This window comes from Prionailurus bengalensis, chromosome C2, assembly GCF_016509475.1.
Source record: "Prionailurus bengalensis isolate Pbe53 chromosome C2, Fcat_Pben_1.1_paternal_pri, whole genome shotgun sequence".
Taxonomy (NCBI): domain Eukaryota; kingdom Metazoa; phylum Chordata; class Mammalia; order Carnivora; family Felidae; genus Prionailurus; species Prionailurus bengalensis.
This window is the reverse complement of record NC_057350.1, coordinates 72,638,942-72,658,308: the sequence shown is the minus strand read 5'-3', so window position 1 is coordinate 72,658,308 and position 19,367 is coordinate 72,638,942. Positions and strand designations below refer to the sequence as shown.

Sequence of the window (19,367 nt, the reverse complement as noted above, 5' to 3'; positions counted from 1 at the left end):
TTTTTTAGTTTTATTTTAATCACCCTTGTGATCACAAGTGCACTCCTTAATCCGCATTGCCTATTTTCACCCATTCCCCCACCCACCTCCCCTCTGGTAACCATCAGTTTGTTCTCTATAGTTAGTGTTTTTCTTGGTTTGCCTCTCCCTCTTTTTTTTTCCCCTTTGCTCATTTGTTTTGTTTCTTAAATTAACATGAGCGAAGTCATATGGTATTTGTCTTTCTCTGACTTATTTTGCTTAGCATTATACTTTGTAGCTTAATCCATGTGGTTGCAAATGGCAAGATTTCATTCTTTTTTATGGCTGAGTAATAGTCCATTGGGTATATATACCACATCTTTATCCATTCATCAATTGATGGACGTTTGGGCTGCATCGATAGTTTGGCTATTGTAAATATTGCTTCTAGAAACATAAGGAAGCATATATCCCTTTGAATTAGTATTTTTGGATTCTTTGCGTAAATACCCAGTATTCTGCTGGCTCATAGGGTAGTTCTATTTTTAACTTCTTGAGGAACCTCCATACTATTTTCCACAGTGGCTGCACCAGTTTGCATTCCCACTAACAGTGCACAAAGGTTCCTTTTTCTCCACATCCTCGCCAGCACTTGTTGTTTCTTATGTTTTTCATTTTAGCCACTCAGACAGATATGAGTGCTATCTCATTGTAGTTTTGATTTGCATTTCCCTGGTAAGTAATGATGAACATGTCTGTTCATGTCTTCTGCCCATTTTTAATTGGATTATTTGGGTGGTTGAGGTGTGTAAGTTCTTCATATATTTTGGATATTAACCTTTTTTCAGATGTCATTTGCAAATATCTTCTGCATTCAGTAGGTTGTCTTTTAGTTTTGTTTTGTTGCTTGTTTCCTTTGCTGTGCAGAAGCTTTTTATTTTGACATAGTCCTAACAGTTTATTTTTGCTTTTGTTTCCCTTGCGTCAAAGGACCTATCTAGAAAAATGGCCAGTGTCAGAGAAGCTACTGCCTGTGCTCTCTTCTATGATTTTTATGGTTTCAGGTCTCACATTTAGGTCTTTAATCCATTTCGACTCTCTTGCCTTAGAGATTTTGAAGGGTGGTGAACCAATTCCTATGAGCTCTGCTGACCCAGAAACTCTTCCCCATGGTTATAGCCCAGGGTCAAGCAGGAGCAGACTGGGATATGGGTAGGATATGCATTTTTTTCTGATCAGGAGAGAGTCCACCTTTGGAAGAGTCATCCACTCAGATAGTTTATTAATAATCTCCTTTTATGTGTCCCACATATCAAAAAAAGAAAAAGACACAGAAATTGTTTTGTGGTGAACTTTTTGAGTACCATGAACTTAAAAAAAATTTTTTTTAATATTTATTTACTTTGTGAGAGAGAGAGACAGAATGTGAGAGGGAGAGGGGCAGAGAGAAAGAGAAGAAGACACGAATTCTAAGCAGGCTCTCAGCACAGAGCCCAGCATGAGACTCAAACTCATGAACCACGAGATCACGACCTGAGCCAAAGACTCGAACTCATAAACTGTGAGATCATGACCTGAGCCAAAGACTGAGCCACCAGGTTCCCCATCAAGTGCCATGAACTTCTTGATCATAGGTTGCATGGATTAAGTTTTTTTCCTTATATGTACAAATTTCCCTGCCAACTCTTGCCAAGAGGTCAAAAGAATAATTGAGCTAATAATAGCCACCATCGGCTGTCAGGCACTACTATGCTAAGAGCTTTCTGTGCATTACCTCATTGCTCCTGTTCTCGAGGAACTTGAATCTAGTGGAGAAGGCAAAATATTTATAGTGTCTGCTGCATCCCAAGTGAGAAATGCAGGCAACCACAGTAGGAGTCAGGGAAGGGATCTTCAGTTCTGTTCTTTCCCATCAGAGCTAGAGGGTTAAAGTGTCCTGGAGGGCTGGCTCACATCTCTTGTAGCCTGTTGATTTGTGATTCTGTATGGCATTATTATTCTTGGAATGTCCATCCTAAGAGAACAAGAGTAAGTCGTTCCTGCTCCAAATACCCAGAAAATTGTCTTTGCGCCGTAAAATATTCATTCATAATGGTAATAATGATGACATTAATGAAAAAACTCAATAAAAGTCAAATGGAAGAGAACGAAGTTTCTCTTCCAGGCCTTTTTCTTCTTGTGGGATGCATTTTCTACTCACGTGTCTTTTGTGTCAACCTGTATGTTGATAACTCCTGAATTACAATCTCCAGCTCCAACGTTCTCTCCCAAGATCTTCCCAGTAGGATCCAGACTTTTGTTTTTCACTGTCTGCTGGTCAGTCAACTCCTCCCAGAGTGGCTGCAACGCAATATATCCTAAACTGAATTTTTATCCTTTGTCCCAGCCAGTTTCTCTCCCTGTTTGGCTGTCACTGTTCATGGGAAGACTTTACCCCTCGCATCCAATTGGCCACCCATTCGTACTGATTCTAACTCGGAATCCAAACTTACTCTTCATCCTTTCTGCCACTGTCCTGGGTCTAGATTCATCAATTCCTGTCTGGATCATTTCAGTAGCTTCCTGTCTCTCTGTCAGGGCTCTCTGTCTCCGATGTAGATTCCACCCAGTTGCCGCAGGCGTCTTTCTAAAATGTGTATCCGATCGTCTCACTCCCTGCTTAACGCACTTTCACGGCTTGCCATTGCCTTTCTTACCTTAAAACCAGGTTCAACGAGTTTAAGGGTTCCTCAGAGGCGCCTAAGGACTGCTTGGTGGGACTCCGGGCATTTCATTACCTCCTCATCTCAAACAATTCTACTTTTAAATGTTTTATGCTTTGAGATTCTTCACAGAATTTCTCTTAAGAAAGGCAGTGGCCACCCCCTCAAAAAACAAAAACAAAAACGTTTACAAAACCAATGGTCTTCATGGATGTGTGGAGACAGGCCAGTCTGTTGGCAAATTGCGCCAACAGCTCTAGAGCGAGCTGGAAGGACCTAAGACTTCCAGTTGAAACCAATGTTGCTTTGCAGCTGAAGACAGATCACTTTTCATGCCAGCAAGGCTGTAGCCCTGGCTGCAGAGCCCAGGATTGGACCCCTTCCCAAGCAGGCTGGTCGAGACAGAGGGGATCAGGGTACTTCCTCTGGAGTTCAACCTTGCATCCAGCCCTGCCCTAGCCAAGCACATCCCTCCTTGGGATGGTGACAGTCTGGGGGACTCTGAGCCTTTTTCTTTGAGCCTGCTCCATATGTGAGTTTGTACCCATCTCCTGCTCAACTGTAACAAAGCCAAATTTAGTGTCAAGCAGGACACCAGGGTTTCTGAGGAGATGTGAGGTGAAAGCAAGAAGCTGGACACTTGTCAACCGGGGGAGAAAGTCCAGGTGCCTCCTGTAGCCTGGTCTTGCCTCCAGCCTCTAGTCATTGTCACCTCCCACACTTCAACATGTGTCTACAAGTGGGTTTCAACCAGTCTTTTTTGTTTTTTTTTGAAAGAGAACTCTTTATGACTTTGATGTACAGAACATTCAACAGCACACACTCAGCCCGGTTTGGTGGCCAGTTCTTTAGCCTTTGGTTTTTCCAATTTGGCGATGTGAGCCATCGACTTTGGACCCAGGACGTTACCTCCTCAGTGACAGTGAATGTCATCATTTCTGTCATTGTAATTGGTCCTAATGGTTTCCATCAGCTTAGCCAGAGCACCTTTGTCTTCCGAGTTATCCTGTGTGAAGGCAACATTGGTGCAGGTCTTCCTGTAGACAAGATGCCCTAGTCTGGCCTTCACCTTGATGATGCAGTGGGGGACCCTCATCTTATGACATAGGGCAGGCAGGAAGACAACCGACTCAATGGGATCCACATCATGTGCAATCACTACCAGCAGAGACTTCTTATTTTCCATTAAGGTGGTGACAGTTTTAACCCCAGCTTGAAGGACAGGTGGCCACCGAGGGGGGCATGCCCTTTGCTGGCAGCTTTCTTCTCATCCCAGGCCAACAATATCTGCTTCTTCTCTTGCTTTGTCTCTGGTCTGTATTTGTGGGCCAGCTTAAGCAGTTGAATAGCTGTTTGGCGGTCCAAGGCCTGGGTGACCTGGTTAATCATGAGAGGCACTTAAAAAAAATTTTTTTGTTACATTTTATTTATTTTTGATAGACAGACAGACAGAGCACAAGTGGGGGAGGGGCAGAGAGAGACGGAGACACAGAATCCAAAGCAGGCTCCAGGATCCGAGCTGTCAGCACAGAGCCTGACACGGGGTTTGAACTCACAAACCGAGACATCATGACCTGAGCCAAAGTCAGACACTCCACCGACTGAACCACCCAGGCATCCCCATGAGAGGCACTTTTAGATGTTTCTAGAGAAGAGGCTTTGCCTCTGCAGCCAGATGTAGTGGGGCCATTTGAAGAAGCAGGTGAGGTCGCTTTTGGGCTGGATGTCCTATCTGATGCCAAAATTTGTGGGCCTTTTCTCAAACAGGAGATTGACCACCTTCTTGGCCTCCTGAGTTTTGACGACAGTGGGGGCTGGGACTACCTTCTTGCTCTTAGCCTTCTTTCCTTTCAGTGAAGAGAGTGGGTTCATCCAATCTGGTCTGCTCACAATTTTCCTAAACACAGAACAAATGTTCCCCACTCTGGATTCCCTCTGTCAGAGGCTTCCCTTATTTGCAATGGCCTCTCCTCCGCCTACCCCAACCCTCCCCATCCCCAAGGCATTGCTTGGGTTCTCCTCCTCTGCAAAGCCTCCCCACCGAGATCTCCCTGTGGTGTTTTCTAGTCCACCTTGGGTTCTCTGCCCCAACCACAGACAGGGCAGCCCTTCCATCTGGCCCTATACCTTGGTAGCTGGGCCTGGCCAAGCAATGAGCTGGTGCCTCCCCCACTTTCCTGGCCTCGGCACATGACAGGGAGGGGATTTCCTTTGGGGCCTTAACTGGGAATTGTTCTCTTGCCCCACATCAGCCGGCTGCTGGGGGAGAGTCTTCAGTAGTTTCATTTCCCTCGTTTGGAATGTAGTTTTTAAGAACCAAAAGTCAAAAACGGAAAGAGGAGAGGCCACCGCCCACAGTGGAACCACTCAACCCCTCATGATGCCAGTCCTGGAAAAGCTTAGGGTTCAATGCAATGACTGAGGGTGAGGGAGGGTGGCTTGGCTGAAGGTCCTTCTTGGCTTGTTTACTCCTCTGCTGTAACCGTTTGGGGAGGGGGTGGGTCTCAAATCCTCAGGTCAGCTCCTCCTGCTCCTTGTTGCCCATGAGGTGGAGACTTACACAATTCACAAAGCTCTCCTAGGATAATGAGCCCATGGCCTCACTCAGCCACTAATTCCAGTAACTGACCTCCCTGTGGACCCTGCCCCTGCCTCTTTCTTTTCTAGAAATACTGACAGTATCAACATATGATCAAAGATTTCGTGTGGGGCAAAGATGACAAGATTCCTGCAGAAGTATCCTGGCAGTGCCAAGGTGCAGCTAGCACTGTGACACTGATGGGGAGGGACACACAGGATAGGCATGGTTCAGTTCAGGGCAGAGTTGGGAGGGAATGAATCATGCAAAGACAGGTGCTGGGAGAGTCATGGGAGAAAGGTGCATGACTATTGGGTGACTCCAAAGGAAGCTTTGTGGAAAAGGCAGCATCTGAACTGCATGCTTACAAGATGGGACTGGGTGTGGGGTCAAAGACCGAAGGAGAGATCAGGAAGGTGATGCATGAGATAAAGTCATGCCAAGGAGAGACTGTAGGAGAGGTGATGGCATCTCTCTGCACGTCTGCAGGAGTCTGATCAAGGTTCTTCTGTCCAGTGCTGCACACGGGCAGTTCTTGTTCCACTTCTGCCTTTCCGGGGGCAGGGGGTCCTGGCAGGCAGGGACTATGGTTTGTTCACATTGGTATGCATCCCTAACAATACCTGGTCTAGCACCTAGTGGGTGCCCAGCAAAGGTTTTTCTTTCTTTCTTTCTTTCTTTCTTTCTTTCTTTCTTTCTTTCTTTTTATTGAAGTGTTGTTGGTGAACAATACATACAATATTGTATTAGTTTCAGGGGTACAATATAGTGATTCAATATCTACATAGAGGAAGAAGTGATCACTGTGAGAAGACTAGCTACCACCTGTCACCATACGAAGTTGTTACAATATTGTTAACTATATTCCCTAATGCTGTGCACTACATCTCCTTGATGTATCTTATACCTTTTAAATCCCCGTCTCCTATTTTTCCCATCGCCCCACCCCTTCCTTCTCACAACCACCAGATTGTTTTCTGCATGAGTCTGTTTCCGTTTGTTTGTTTGAATGCTTATTTATTTTGAGAGGGACAGAGAGAGCAGGGGAGGGGCATAGAGAGAGGTGGGGGGAGAGAGGGAGAGAGAGAGAGAGAGAGAAAGAGAGAGAATTCCAAGCAGGCTCTGCGTTGCCATCATGGAGCCCAATGCAGGGCTCGATCCCATGAACTGTGAGATCATGACCCCAGCCCAATGGAGTCTGATGCCCAATGGGCTGAACCATCCAGGGAACCTTTGTTTCTTTGTTTTGTTTTTTAGCAACAGAATTTTTTTTAATGTTTATTATTGTTATTTTTGGAAAGAGCACAAGTGGGGGAGGGGCAGAGAGAAGGGGACAGAGGATCCAATGTGGGCTCTGTGCTGACAGTGTGACAGCGGCAAGCCCATTATGGGGCTTGAACTCAAGAACTGTGAGATCACGAGCTGAGCCGAAGTCAGAAGCTCAACCTACTGAGCCACCCAGGTGCCTCTAGCAACAGAAAATTTCTTAAATGAATGAAGGTTGAAGTGTCATTTGCTCTAGAGCAGTTGGAGAGGTTGAAGATTTAAGAAAAGTCACTTATTGGTCATTGAGAAATCCTTTTTCACAATTGATGAATATAAATCTGAGTCCTTACTGGGGGAACTGGGTGGTTCAGTTGGTTAAGCATCTCTTGATTTTGGCTTGGGTCGTGATTGAGTTCCACGTTGGGCTCTGTGCTGACAGGGTGGAGCCTGCTTGGGATTCTCTCTCTCCCTCTCTCTCTCTCAAAATAAATAATAAAATAAAATAAAATAAAATAAAATAAAATAAAATAATAAAATAAATTAAATCTCAGTCTTTATCATGGGCTCAACGCCTTGTGTGATCTGGTTCTGTTGGGGAATGTGATCAAAAAAGACATGATCACTGACAGACCCATGAGCTGGACCTAGGCACTCACAGGCTCCTCTTTCCCTCCCCTGTCCTTTGGAATATGGGTTCCACTTTCCTTTCCCACTCCCAGAGTCTCCTCGAAGGACAGAGCCTTGAAATGGTGATGTGATGTTGAAAACACCTGCATGGTATCTATGTGCCCAGTCGGGTCCTCCTTATAAACTTTTCATATTGGAGGGTGGGTGCAGGGATCCATTCATCTTGCTGCTGCTGCTCAGGACAGGACTTGTATGTAAGTTCCCATACCTATTATTAACATTGCCACCTACCAACCCTGAGCAGCCTGCCCTTTCTTAGGTCTCTCCCTGCCCTCTGAGTACAGGGGCCAGTTTCAGATTACACGAGGGAGGGCTTTCAGATTACCCTCCTGGGAGGGCTGTGAACCTAGAGGTCCCCTCTCTGTCCTTCTGATTTCATACCCTAACACTTTCCTCCTCATTTGCTCCACTCAGAGCATATTGTCCTCCTGATAGCTCCTCACTTGAGCCAAGCAGGCTTCTGTCTCAGGGCTTTTGCCATTTGCTCTTTCCTAGGCCTGGAATGCCCTCTCCCTCCGCCAGATAGCCAAACACCACACTCCCTAATTTCCTTTAGGCCTCTGCTCAAATGCCACCTCCTCAAGGAGGCTTTCCTTGAACATAGCATCTAAAAGGGCACCCCTGCATCACTTTCTTTTCCCTTACTTTAATTTTTCTTCATAACATTTTTAAATTCATGTCACTGGCTAACATCTTATAAATGTACTCACTAATTGTCTGCCTCTCCAACTAGATTGGGTGCCCCTGAAGGAAAGAACTTTTATTCACTGCTGACACACATCAGGTGCTTGTATGTGTACGTGGACTAGCAAATGAATGATCTTCAAAGCGGCAGTTTTTAAGTAGAGGGGTGGGGTCAGGACCCAGGGTGCTGGTTAATTAGTGCCTAGGCAAATGAAAATAAACACAGGGAGGGACAACTGCTCTTTCAAGAAATAAGGTAATGAAAGAAAGGAAGGGTCAGTGCTGAATATCTCTCGCACAGCATGCGGTGCCATATAAACATATCTATTTTCCCTGGCAGAGGGATCAGGTAGAGATGAGCAGAGATGGGATCGAGTCCACAACTGGCATAAGACTTGGCAGAGTGGAAAACCCTCTGCATGTGGCAGAAGTCAAGGCAACGTGGGGCACCTGGGTGGCTCAGTCGGTTAAGCAGCCAAGTTCAGCTCAGGTCATGATCTCACGGTTTGTGAGTTCAAGCCCCATATTGGGCTCTGTGCTGACAGCATGGGGCCTGCTTGGGATTCCATCTCCCTCTCTCTCGGCCCCTCTCTGTCCCTCTCCTGCTCTCTTTTTTTCCACTCAAAATAAATAAATAAACTTGAAGAAGAAGAAGAAGAAGAAAAAGAAGAAGAAGACTACAAGACGGCAAGGCAACTGACAGACAGACCTGAATGGACTGTTGATTGATCATCCCTGCTTACAAGGAGTCATAGCAGGCAAGGTGTGGGGAACTTGCCCTGTGCTATTGTAAGAAAACAATGGGCAGCCCACGTCTGGTGGAGGATAAAGCAGACCTTGACATGAGGTCCAAAAATCATGGCCACCTGCCTAGGTACATACATTGTCCCTCAACAACTCTGTGAAGTAGGTACTGATAGTCTTAAATTACAGAAGAGAAAATTGGGGTCATGTGGTTGGTCGCACGTCTTGCCCAAGGCCACAAAGTAAAAAGTGTTAGTACCAACTTGTTTTTAGTCAGTTAGTGGTTTTTTTAAAAAAAATTGCTGACTATAACAGCATTACACAGACACTGGAAAGGCTAAAAAGAAGAAAATCAACCATGGAGGCACAATACAGAGACAACTCTCTATTAACATTATGGTATGTTGCATTCCAAGCTTCTTCTATGCATAAGTAATATGTTTTTTTTAAATATAAAGTTTAGGGGCACCTGGTGGCTCATTCAGTTAAGCAACTGACTTCAGCTCAGGTCATGATCTCCCAATTCATGGTTTTGAGCTCTGCATGGGGCTCTGTACTGATAGCCTGGAGCCTGCTTTGGATTCCTTGTCTCCCTCTCTCTCTGCCCCTCCCCCGCTTGTGCATGCTCTCTTCTCTCTCTCTCTCTCTCTCTCTCTCTCTCAGAAATAAATATAAAGTTCAGATTCCATGTGTTCTTTTAAAAATTTACATAAATAATTTATAACAATGCATTGCAATTATCTTCCTATACCCTTAAGTTTTCATGGCTGTGATTTTGATCAGCTCTGTGGTGTTCTCTCACTTGGATGTCTACAATTATCCAGTCCTCTTCTGTGTTGCATTATAGTACAGGTCCAAAATAACCCATCCTAAAATTCTGGGGCCAAAAGTGTCTCAAAAAATCATGATCTTTCTTGATTTACAAGGGTAACACAGTGCATATGCTAGCTAATTCTTTCAACAGGGTCTAGAACCACACCCCAAAATCAACAAATTAATATTTTTTCAACAAACATGAATATTTATACTAAGTGGGCAAACGATAAAGTGAGCAAAATAGGGTTTTGTCAGTTCAGGTCAGGTTTTGCAAGCCAGTAAGTTTGTGCCAAACTCACCAAAACAAGACAAAACAAAACAAAAGACACCAAAAACAAACAAAGCAAAACAAACAAAAACACCTTTGATTTTCAGAGATTTCAGAATGGCGGACTCGTGTCAGGATTTGAAGCCTGGCTTGCTCCACAGTCTGCCCGTGTTTCCCAACAGCTAGGGCATTCTAGCATGCCAGGAGAAGCAAAGGCCTAAGCATGAGACAAGGTCCTGGCTGCTCAGGGAAGCAAAAGAATCCAAAAAAAAAAAAAAAAAAAAAAAAAAAAAAGTGGCGGTGGGATTCCTCAAACAGGGAGAGTTCAGAAGGGAGGGAGCACCAGAGAGAGAAGAAAGTGCTGGTTCTGGAGACCCAAGAGGCCTTGGCGTGGGGCAAAGCGCATACAAACTGCTACAGAGCACCAGTCAAAAGCTCTCCAATTCATTTTACACGCACCCACCCCCAGAAGCTCTACACATCAAAAAGAAGACTACCACTGGGGGCCCTGCCAGGCCTCCTGAGACCCTGGGAGAGAGGAAGGAAGGGCGGAAGGCTCAGAAGCAGCCTGTTGTGGGAGGAGAAGAAGCACAACTTTGTTGATTTTGTAGAGGCGTAGAGCATTGGGCCCCATTCTCCTCCCTGTTCCTGTGTCAAGTGTGGTTTGCTATCAAGTGGTAGCAGGTTCAGCCACAGTCAGGGGAGGTAGTGAGGAGAGGCCCCCAGAGAGCGAAAGGCCCTGTGGTAGGCGCCCTGAATCTGGAAGCTGATTTGCTACGGCTGCTTTCAGCTGATGAACAGAATGAATGGTGGGGATGGGGGCTTCTGGGTTGTGCAAGGCATGCTGGGAAGTGTGGGTTTTAATTGGCAATTGGGCAGTTTAGCCACAAGCTGGGGGCAGGGTGGGGTCCTCAGAGGAGGGGAAGCTGGTGAGCGGAAACAGGGAGGAGTGATCTTTTTTTTTTTTTTTCTCACACTAGCACGACAGAGGATGATTGACCTGTCAGAACCAATTATTACTACTGAGTGCAAAGGCTGAATTCAGGCAAACTTCACCACTCTGAAGGACATTCTTCCTCTTCATTGCTTCTCACCATAGTTACCAAGATCTGTTGCACCCACGATGCATTTCCCATACACATCTTGCAAAGTCCCTCCTGCAGGGATCTCCTCTTCTCCACCAGGTTATTGTCACTACCTTAGTGATTTCACTGAAGACTCACCTCCCCCAAACCCTGCCCTCATTAATCCCATCGTATTCAATTTCTTACCTCTACTTATGTAAAATGCCACCTAATTCTTCCAGAAATCAAATTTCTGGCAACTGTCATTAACCAAAACACAGCAGAATGCTGTCTCAAAGACGGGCACCTCATACATGGGATAAACTGAGTCATCCTCAGCCTCTACCTAGAGTAATAATAAATATTTCTTTCTTTATCCCCTTTGAGAATAACGGGTGATGGCAGAGAGTAAGAAAAAAAGATAAACATAAATATACAAGGACATGCTTTTGTAACTGCTTTTACTTCCTCCTGACCATGCCATGTTGCCCTTTAAAATAGGGCAGACAGCCCTGCAGGGGTCTATAACCCATGCGCAGTGACCCTCAGTCATTGATGCTCGTAACAGGGCTCTAGGTCATCAAGAACAGACTAACTTACATAAAGAATTCTTACAGCTCAATAACAAAAACACAAATAAACCAATTAAAAAATGGGCAAAGAAGGTGAACATACATTTCTCCAGAAGATATGCAAATGACCAATAAGCACATGAAGAGACGCTCAACATCATTTGTCATCAGGAAAATGCAACTCAAAACCACAATGAGATATCACTTCACACCCACCAGGATGGCTAAAATAAAAAGACGGATAACAAGTACTGGCGAAGATGGGGAGAGACTGGGACCCTCACACACGTCTCTGTCAGGCATGTGAAGTGGTGCAGAAACTTTGGAAAATTGTCTGGCAGTTTCTCAAAGGGTTAAACATGGAGTTATCACATGACCCAGCCATTCCATTTGTAGGTACCCAAAAGAAATGAAAATGTAGGGCCATATAAAAATGTATGCACGAATGTTCCTAACAGCAGTATTTGCGATAGCCAAAAAGTGGAAACAGCGAAAACAACCATTGAAGGATACGTAGAAAGACAAAATGTGGTATATCTGTACAATGGAATATTATCCGACCATAAAAAGAATAAAGTTCTGATACATGCTACAACACAGATGAACCTTGAAAACATACTAAGTGAAAGAAGTCAGTCACAAAAGGCCACATACATGATTCAATTTATATGACATGTCCAGAATAGGCAAATCTATAGAAATGGAAAGATTAGCAGTTACGTAGGTCTGGGGCTTGAAGAGTGTTGGGGAGAGAGCGTTAATGGGTAGGGAGTTTCTTTCTGAAGTGACGAAAATGTTCTAAAATTGATTGTGGTGATGGGTGTACAACTCTGTGAACTCTCTGAGTGGCCCAGTGGGTTAAGCGACCGACTCTTAATTTCAGCTCAGGTCATGATCTCGTGGTTGTGAGGTTGAGTCTCGCGTGGGCTCGGCTCTGAGTGTGGAGGCTGCTTGGGATTCTCTCTTTCCCTCTCTCTGTGCCTCTCCCTTGCTTGTGTGTATGAGCATGCCTGCACACACTTTCTCTCTCAAAACAAATAAATAAACATAAAAAAAGAATTTTAAAACAATCAGAGTGAAAAAAATCAGTGCTGAGGTTGACACCCAGTTACCTGGAAAATACATTTATGGAAAACATCTTGTTTCCTAACTATTACACTCTAAAGCAGATGAGATATTAGAGCAACTGTCAACATCTTAATGCTCAAAAACCTTATGCTAAGTGACAGACTGACGTAGTATTTGACCACAGTATCCTTGAAAGTGTGCAGAGTTTCTCTTTGTAGCTATGGAGTATTTCAAGTACATACATTTAGCCTTCCAAAGCAAAAATATTTCCCTACTATTGAACACTCCCTTTAACATCTGTTTAAATGTGGCTTAAAACATTTTTTTAAATGTGTATTTATTTTTCAGAGATTGACAGACCACTAGTGGGGGAGGGGCAGAGAGAATCTGAAGCAGGCTCCAGGCTCTGAGCTGTTAGCACAGAGCCTGAAGCAGGGCTTGAACTCACGGACGGAGAGATCATGCCCTGAGCCAAAGTCAGACACTTAACCGACTGAGCCACCAAGGCACCCCTGTTTAAATGTTTTTAAATGTTACGTTTTAGAGATTTTGAAGTTATAGATTTCTTATTTATCATTCCAATCTTAGCATACGGGCTGCTGGAGCGAGTGCCGTACATTTCTTATTTAAAATACAATTATCCTTGGGGCGCCTGGGTGGCTTGGTCCGTTAAGCATCTGACTTCGGTTCAGGTCATGATCTCACAGTCCGTGAGTTCGAGCCCCACATCGGGCTCTGTGCTGACGGCTCAGAGCCTGGAGCCTGTTTCAGATTCTGTGTCTCCCTCTCTCTCTGCCCCTCCCCTGTTCATGCTCTCTCTCTGTCTCCAAAATAAATAAACGTTAAAAAAAAATTTTTTTTAATACAATTATCCTAATCCTATGTTGGAGATGGTTGCTAAGGAGACCATTAACATAGATTAATTATACTATATTAATATAATATATTATCCAATTATTTTAAGTGTAATATAAAGATAATAAACATATAAATATTTACAAATTCATATCGTTTAACTATAAAAATTAATTATATGTCAGTATATATCAGAAAACTCCAGGCAGCTGGTATTCCTTGTGAAAGAGAAAGGGACATTCATTCCTTTGAGAGCAGAAATGACTCCCTTCTTCTGTTTGGGGAAAAGAACACCATTTACCTAAGACTTGGATCTATAATAGTATTTGCTGGGTTGTTTTTGAGAAGTGGTCGGCATCCAAACCCCCTTACTATGTAGTCTTTCTTTGCACGGCTGTGGTAGGAAACAGAGCCCCATGCCTTGGAAATTAGTGTATGATTGCATGATCCAGGCTCAACCATCTGAGTCTGTGCTTAGAACCATGGGTCTGGAGGAAGCGATGCAAAGAAGCTGACTGTTCCAGAGGTGACAGCGGCAGCCTCTGATGTCTGAGGCAATGATGGCAGCAGTGCCAGGGGCAGTGCTCAGCAGCCACAGTGACACAGCCTTCCAAGCAGGCTGTCCCCATGGCATGACCACGGCTGTCCTTACAGCTGCCCACCTCCCCTTGGTGCTGTTCATTTGCTCACCAAGATCTTCAGCCTCACATTGACACCTACCTACTATCCTTCCAAGAATTCCTTCCCTGCCCAAAGGACGCACAATTAGTTTCTGTTGGTTGCAGTCAGGAACACTTGCATTCAAGAACCCCTCCAAATGGTTGGGGGGGAGGGGGCATACAAAAAAACCTCTGTAAGTTGGAAAAGTTGATGGGGGAAAGAGGAGAGGCAGTGGAGAGAAGGAGGTATTGGGATTTGGAAAGGTAAAAATGAGGATTTTCCTGGAACTAGCAGAAAGCAATGACGGCAACAACTCCTGTTAGAATAGGACCACACGAGGGGCGCCTGCGTGGCTCAGTCGGTTGAGCGTCCGACTTCAGCTCAGGTCACGATCTCGTGGTCCGTGAGTTCGAGCCCCGCGTTGGGCTCTGGGCTGATGGCTCAGAGCCTGGAGCCTGCTTCTGATTCTGTGTCTCCCTCTCTCTCTGCCCCTCCACCGTTCATGCTCTGTCTCTCTCTGTCTCAAAAATAAATAAACGTTAAAAAAAATAAAAATAAAAAAGAATAGGACCACATGATGTGCAGCTGTGAGCAAAGCTGCTGGACCCCAAGGAAATGAGAACTGCAATCCAACTGGCACCAGTCAAAAATTAGAGTCCCCCACCCTAGAAGGAAATGAGTTACATGAGTGATAGAGCTCTCTTCAGAGAGAGTTGTGTCTGATATCCTGAAATAGTGTTTTGGGGTATACTTCTGGCCTGGAAACACATACAAGAACAAAAGTTAAATGTTAGCCAAAACTTGATAATAATACAGGAAACCTGAAATATTTAAAACATGCCAGTGCTCGTTTCGGTAGCACATATGCTAAAATTGGAATGATATGGAGAAAAATAAATAAATGCACAAATAAAACATGCCGAAGATATTAGTGGAAACATTAATAAACAATATTTTTAAAAATTTTTTAATGTTTATTTATTTTTGAGAGAGAGACAGAGAGAGATAGAGTGTGAGCAGGGGAGGGGCAAAGAGAGAGGGAGACAAGGGGGGCTCAAACCGTGAGATCATGACCTGAGCTGAAGTTGGACACTTAACTCACTGAGCCACCCAGGCACCCCTAACCAATAAATTTTTACAGGTGAAATAATATCAGCTCAAATTAAGAATTGAGAAGATTGGCTTATGATTATGTGATAGAAATTCTTGTGATTTGGGTTATTATTATTATATATTAATATATATAACATATAATATATACTATTATATAATTACTATTTAAACTATTCTGAAATTATAATTCTATGTAATTGTAATCACAGCTATTACAATTGCAACTATCAACAAGAAAATAATTCTAAGTTTATAGTGGTTTATAGGTTAAATTTGACAATACGGAATTAAGATCATTTCTTTTTTTTTCTTTTTCTTTTTTATTTTTTGAGAGAGAAACAGAGTGTGAGCAGGGGAGCGGCAGACACACACACACACACACACACACACAGACACACAGAATCCAAAGCAGGCTCCAGGCTCTGAGGTGTCAGCACAGAGCCAGATGTGGGGCTTGAACTCATGAACCGTGAGATCATGACCTGAGCCGAAGTCGGACACCCAACTGACTGAGCCACCCAGGCGCCCCTGAGATCATTTCAATGAAATGTTCCTTTCAATCTTATCTCTTCAATCATACAGATTGTGATTATTAGGCTTTTTATTACTTGGGGTAAAGTCAGATGTACTCCTGATGACTGGAAACGGAAACAGGCTTGGGCAGCAGTTTAACTGAAACAGGGTTACTTAAGAAACCGAAAAGGTGTAACACTCTCCAACCTATCTAACTTTAGAAACAAAAACAAAAGAGCAGAAGGAGGAGTCACAGGAATAGCCATACTACTTGGAATCACAACCTCAAGTGGCCCCCAGAGGTGTGCCCTGTTATCTTTCTCCTACCACGTCTATGAGGAGTGCAAGATGATCTGTCAGTAGGAGGAAGCAAAGGCATTTAAAAAAGCTTCTCTCTACGGGGGCCTGGGTGGCTCAGTGGGTTAAGCGTCTGACTTTGGCTCAAGTCATGATCTCAGGGTTCATGGGTTTGAGCCCCGTGTCCAGCTCTGTGCTGACAGTTGAGAGCCTGGAGCCAGCTGCAGATTCTGTGTCTCCCTCTCTCTCTTCCCCTCCCCTGCTCATTCTCTCTCTCTCCCTCTCAAAAAATGAATAAACATTTAAAGAATAAATAAAATTAAAGAAACCTCTCTGCCTGGCTTGTTGGGGGAAGAGATGAAGGCATCCTGGGAAGTAACCAAGGAACCCATGTCAGGAGTGGAAAGGCTATCAGGTTATAGGTCACAAGGATCGAAGACTGAGGGTAGGGAGAAAGGAGAGATCCAGAAAGCTGACCGCTAGCCTTTCCACATCATAAAAATGGCCCAGAAGTAGGGAGATGCTGATGAAGAGATCTTTACATCGTCAGTCTGGCTAAAAGTCTGTCCAACTAAGACCAAGGGCGAGTGTGATAAGCTTTTTAACCAGAGGCAGAACTTGGGCTCTAGAGTCAGACTCTGGCTCTAATGTCCAGGCTCTAGCACCTGCCAAAGAGGATGAACTTGAGCAGACACCTATCTCCTTTGAGCCTCAGCTTCCCCGTAGGAATGGTGCCCCTTAACCAGCAAGCACTCAATAGACCTTAGCTATTATTATTGCTTGCTGACAATTTCATCTTCCAGAGCGCAGAGGAAGTGATAAGGGGAACTGCCACTCTGAGCCTAAATTTGGCCAAAAGGAGGAATTGGTTGGCAGAGTGGAAGTGACAGGAACCTTTGGAAGAAAGAAACTGTGTCTTCTTGAAGTCCGTGGTGGTGAGAACAATGACAGCACACACTGAGATATGTTCCCTCAATTTTATTTTATTTTTTTAAGTTTGTTTATTCATTTTTGAGAGGGAAAGAGAGCACACACATGCTCAGGGGAGAGGCAGAGAGAGAGGGAGAGAGAGAGAGACTCCCAAGAAGGCCCCTCGCTGTCAGCACAGAACCCGACTCAGGGCTCAGTCCCATCACTGTGAGATCATGACCTGAGTCGATACCAAGAGTCAGACGGTTAAACGACTGAGCCACCCAGGTACCCTGAATTCAGTACTTCTTAGGAACATTCACTTTACCTGTAAAATCCCACGTCAGTGAAAAAGGGAAAGGAGCTTAAAGAAACCAAACAGTTGCATGTATGTTTGTTGATTTGATTGTACGAGAAAGTAAGCCCAAGATGAACAGAGAGGTGCATATCCACTGATAAACACAAAAACATGGAACGGATGCCCAATGGACTTTTGAGAAAGTGAAAGCCTCACATGAATAGAGACCCATAAAGGGCTTCATAAAGTCATATTCAAAGCAAAAAGGGGATACACTGTTTGTGGTCAATGTTGTCATGTTAGTGGGTGACAAAGAGAAAGCAGAACTCTTCAATTTGTGTTTTGCTTCTGTTTTCTCTGTCAAAGGGAATGTTCTTAGAATAGAAACACCCAGAGGAAAAGTTAACCCAAGGTGGGAGAAAAAGTTGCAAGAGACAAACCCAGTGACTTTATATGAATTCCAGGAATCTGACCAGAACAAATCATCTTTCAGAGTCTGGGAAGACTTGCAAATGAATTACCCTTGTAGCATTGTCTAAGGGACAGACCTGTGGAGGCAGACACATTACGATTTTTTTTTTAATTTTTTTTTCAACATTTATTTATTTTTGGGACAGAGAGAGACACAGCATGAACAGGGGAGGGGCAGAGAGAGAGGGAGACACAGAATCGGAAACAGGCTCCAGGCTCTGAGCCATCAGCCCAGAGCCCGACGCGGGGCTCGAACTCACGGACTGCGAGATCGTGACCTGGCTGAAGTCGGACGCTTAACCGACTGCGCCACCCAGGCGCCCCAAACGATTTTCAAAACAGTGAGGAAATTCAGTTCTACACACCACAAGCCATTGTGTTTATTTCCATCCCCAGAACCAAAATGGATTATTAATGAGACGGTTCGTGGGCACCTCAAAGGGGCAGTGGTCACTAGGAGCTGGTGTAGGAAGCTAGAGAACATTTTGATTCTTTCCATCTTGTCCCCAAGGAGCTTTTCAATGCAAACACTTCAAATGAATTTTACCAACATTGATTAATTTTCATCAGGAATGTTTTCCGGAACAAACACTAAGCCACTTTAATTCTTTGTTCATCTTTCTATGATACTGACACATTTCCATTTTATCTGCTTTTATTTTTAGTCAGCTGAGACATTTTCACCAGGATCAATTCTTCTCCTTTTAAAATTTTAAGTTAAGTTTTGTCTCATTGCTCAGTTTCTTTATCTGTATCAGATCTACATCAAATTTTACCATAGTTTCTGTCATATTAGGTGACATTGTGACTGTACTCCCTGCCCACCCCCCCCTACATCTATTTCCTTATTCCTAGTGACAACCCCAGCTTTTGTCCAGGAACCAAATCTTCACCAGGCAATCCAGGAACTTTGAGGAAAGCTAACTTCACTCCTGGCTGATGCACTGGAATGTTATTATGGCAGGACATAGGACATGACTTAATTCATACCAATAAGGTTGGAAAAAGACTTTTGGTGGGGGCTTCTAGAAAAGCAGTTCCCTTCTCTTCCTCTGCGTAGGGTGCTGTGAAGATGTGAAGCCTAGAATCACTGCAGCCATTTTGTTGCCATGAGGAAATACCGGCTGAGGACTAAACCAGCACACAGAGAGGGGCAGGACGTAGGGGCCTCCACGGAAACAAAAGTGATCAAACTACATCTAAAAGAGCTATTTTATAGGTTTTATGGTTGTTGTACAGTCATTAAATCCCCTCTCTGCTCTCCCCTTTTAAGCCCGTTCGGTTGAACTTTTTATTCCTTGCAACTGAAATTGCCTTAATGACCACTGTGAGTTGTTTACATGGCCATTATGTATACAACGTCCAAATTTTCTTTTTTTTTAAAGTTTATTTATTTATTCGTTTATTATTTTTTTAATAATCCCTGCACCCAGCATGGAGCTTGAACTCACCACCCCAAGATCAAGAGTTGGACGCTCTTCTGACTGAGCCAGCCAGGCGCCCCTATGAAGTCCAAATTTTCTGATTCAAATTTTGCAGGCCCAAATTCTGTTAAAATTTTTATTTCCTGTATTTAGTTACAACTTTTTAAATGTCTCATTATAAGCAATTGTCAGTTTCATGTTCTGTTGATTGTGTCTGTCAGTGATAGTCATTATGAACCGGATAAAAGATTGAAGGTAGTTTATATTTTGTTGAGAATTCGTGAGGCTATTGCAAGCAATGAGTCAGAAGGAGAGAGAGAGACAGAGAGGAAGAGATGGGGGGGAATTGCTGCAGGCATAATGTAAGAATCTAAGTGCTTGAAGGGAGGGGGAGGTTGGGGAATTCAAAATACCATG

The 19,367-nt window shown here is 44.0% G+C and overlaps 1 pseudogene; it reads right to left on the bottom strand.

Annotated features, from left to right (window-relative positions):
- Nucleotides 1-3,450: 3,450 nt before the first annotated feature.
- Nucleotides 3,451-4,535, bottom strand: LOC122490987 (annotated as a pseudogene).
- Between the last annotated feature and the right edge of the window lie 14,832 nt (nucleotides 4,536-19,367).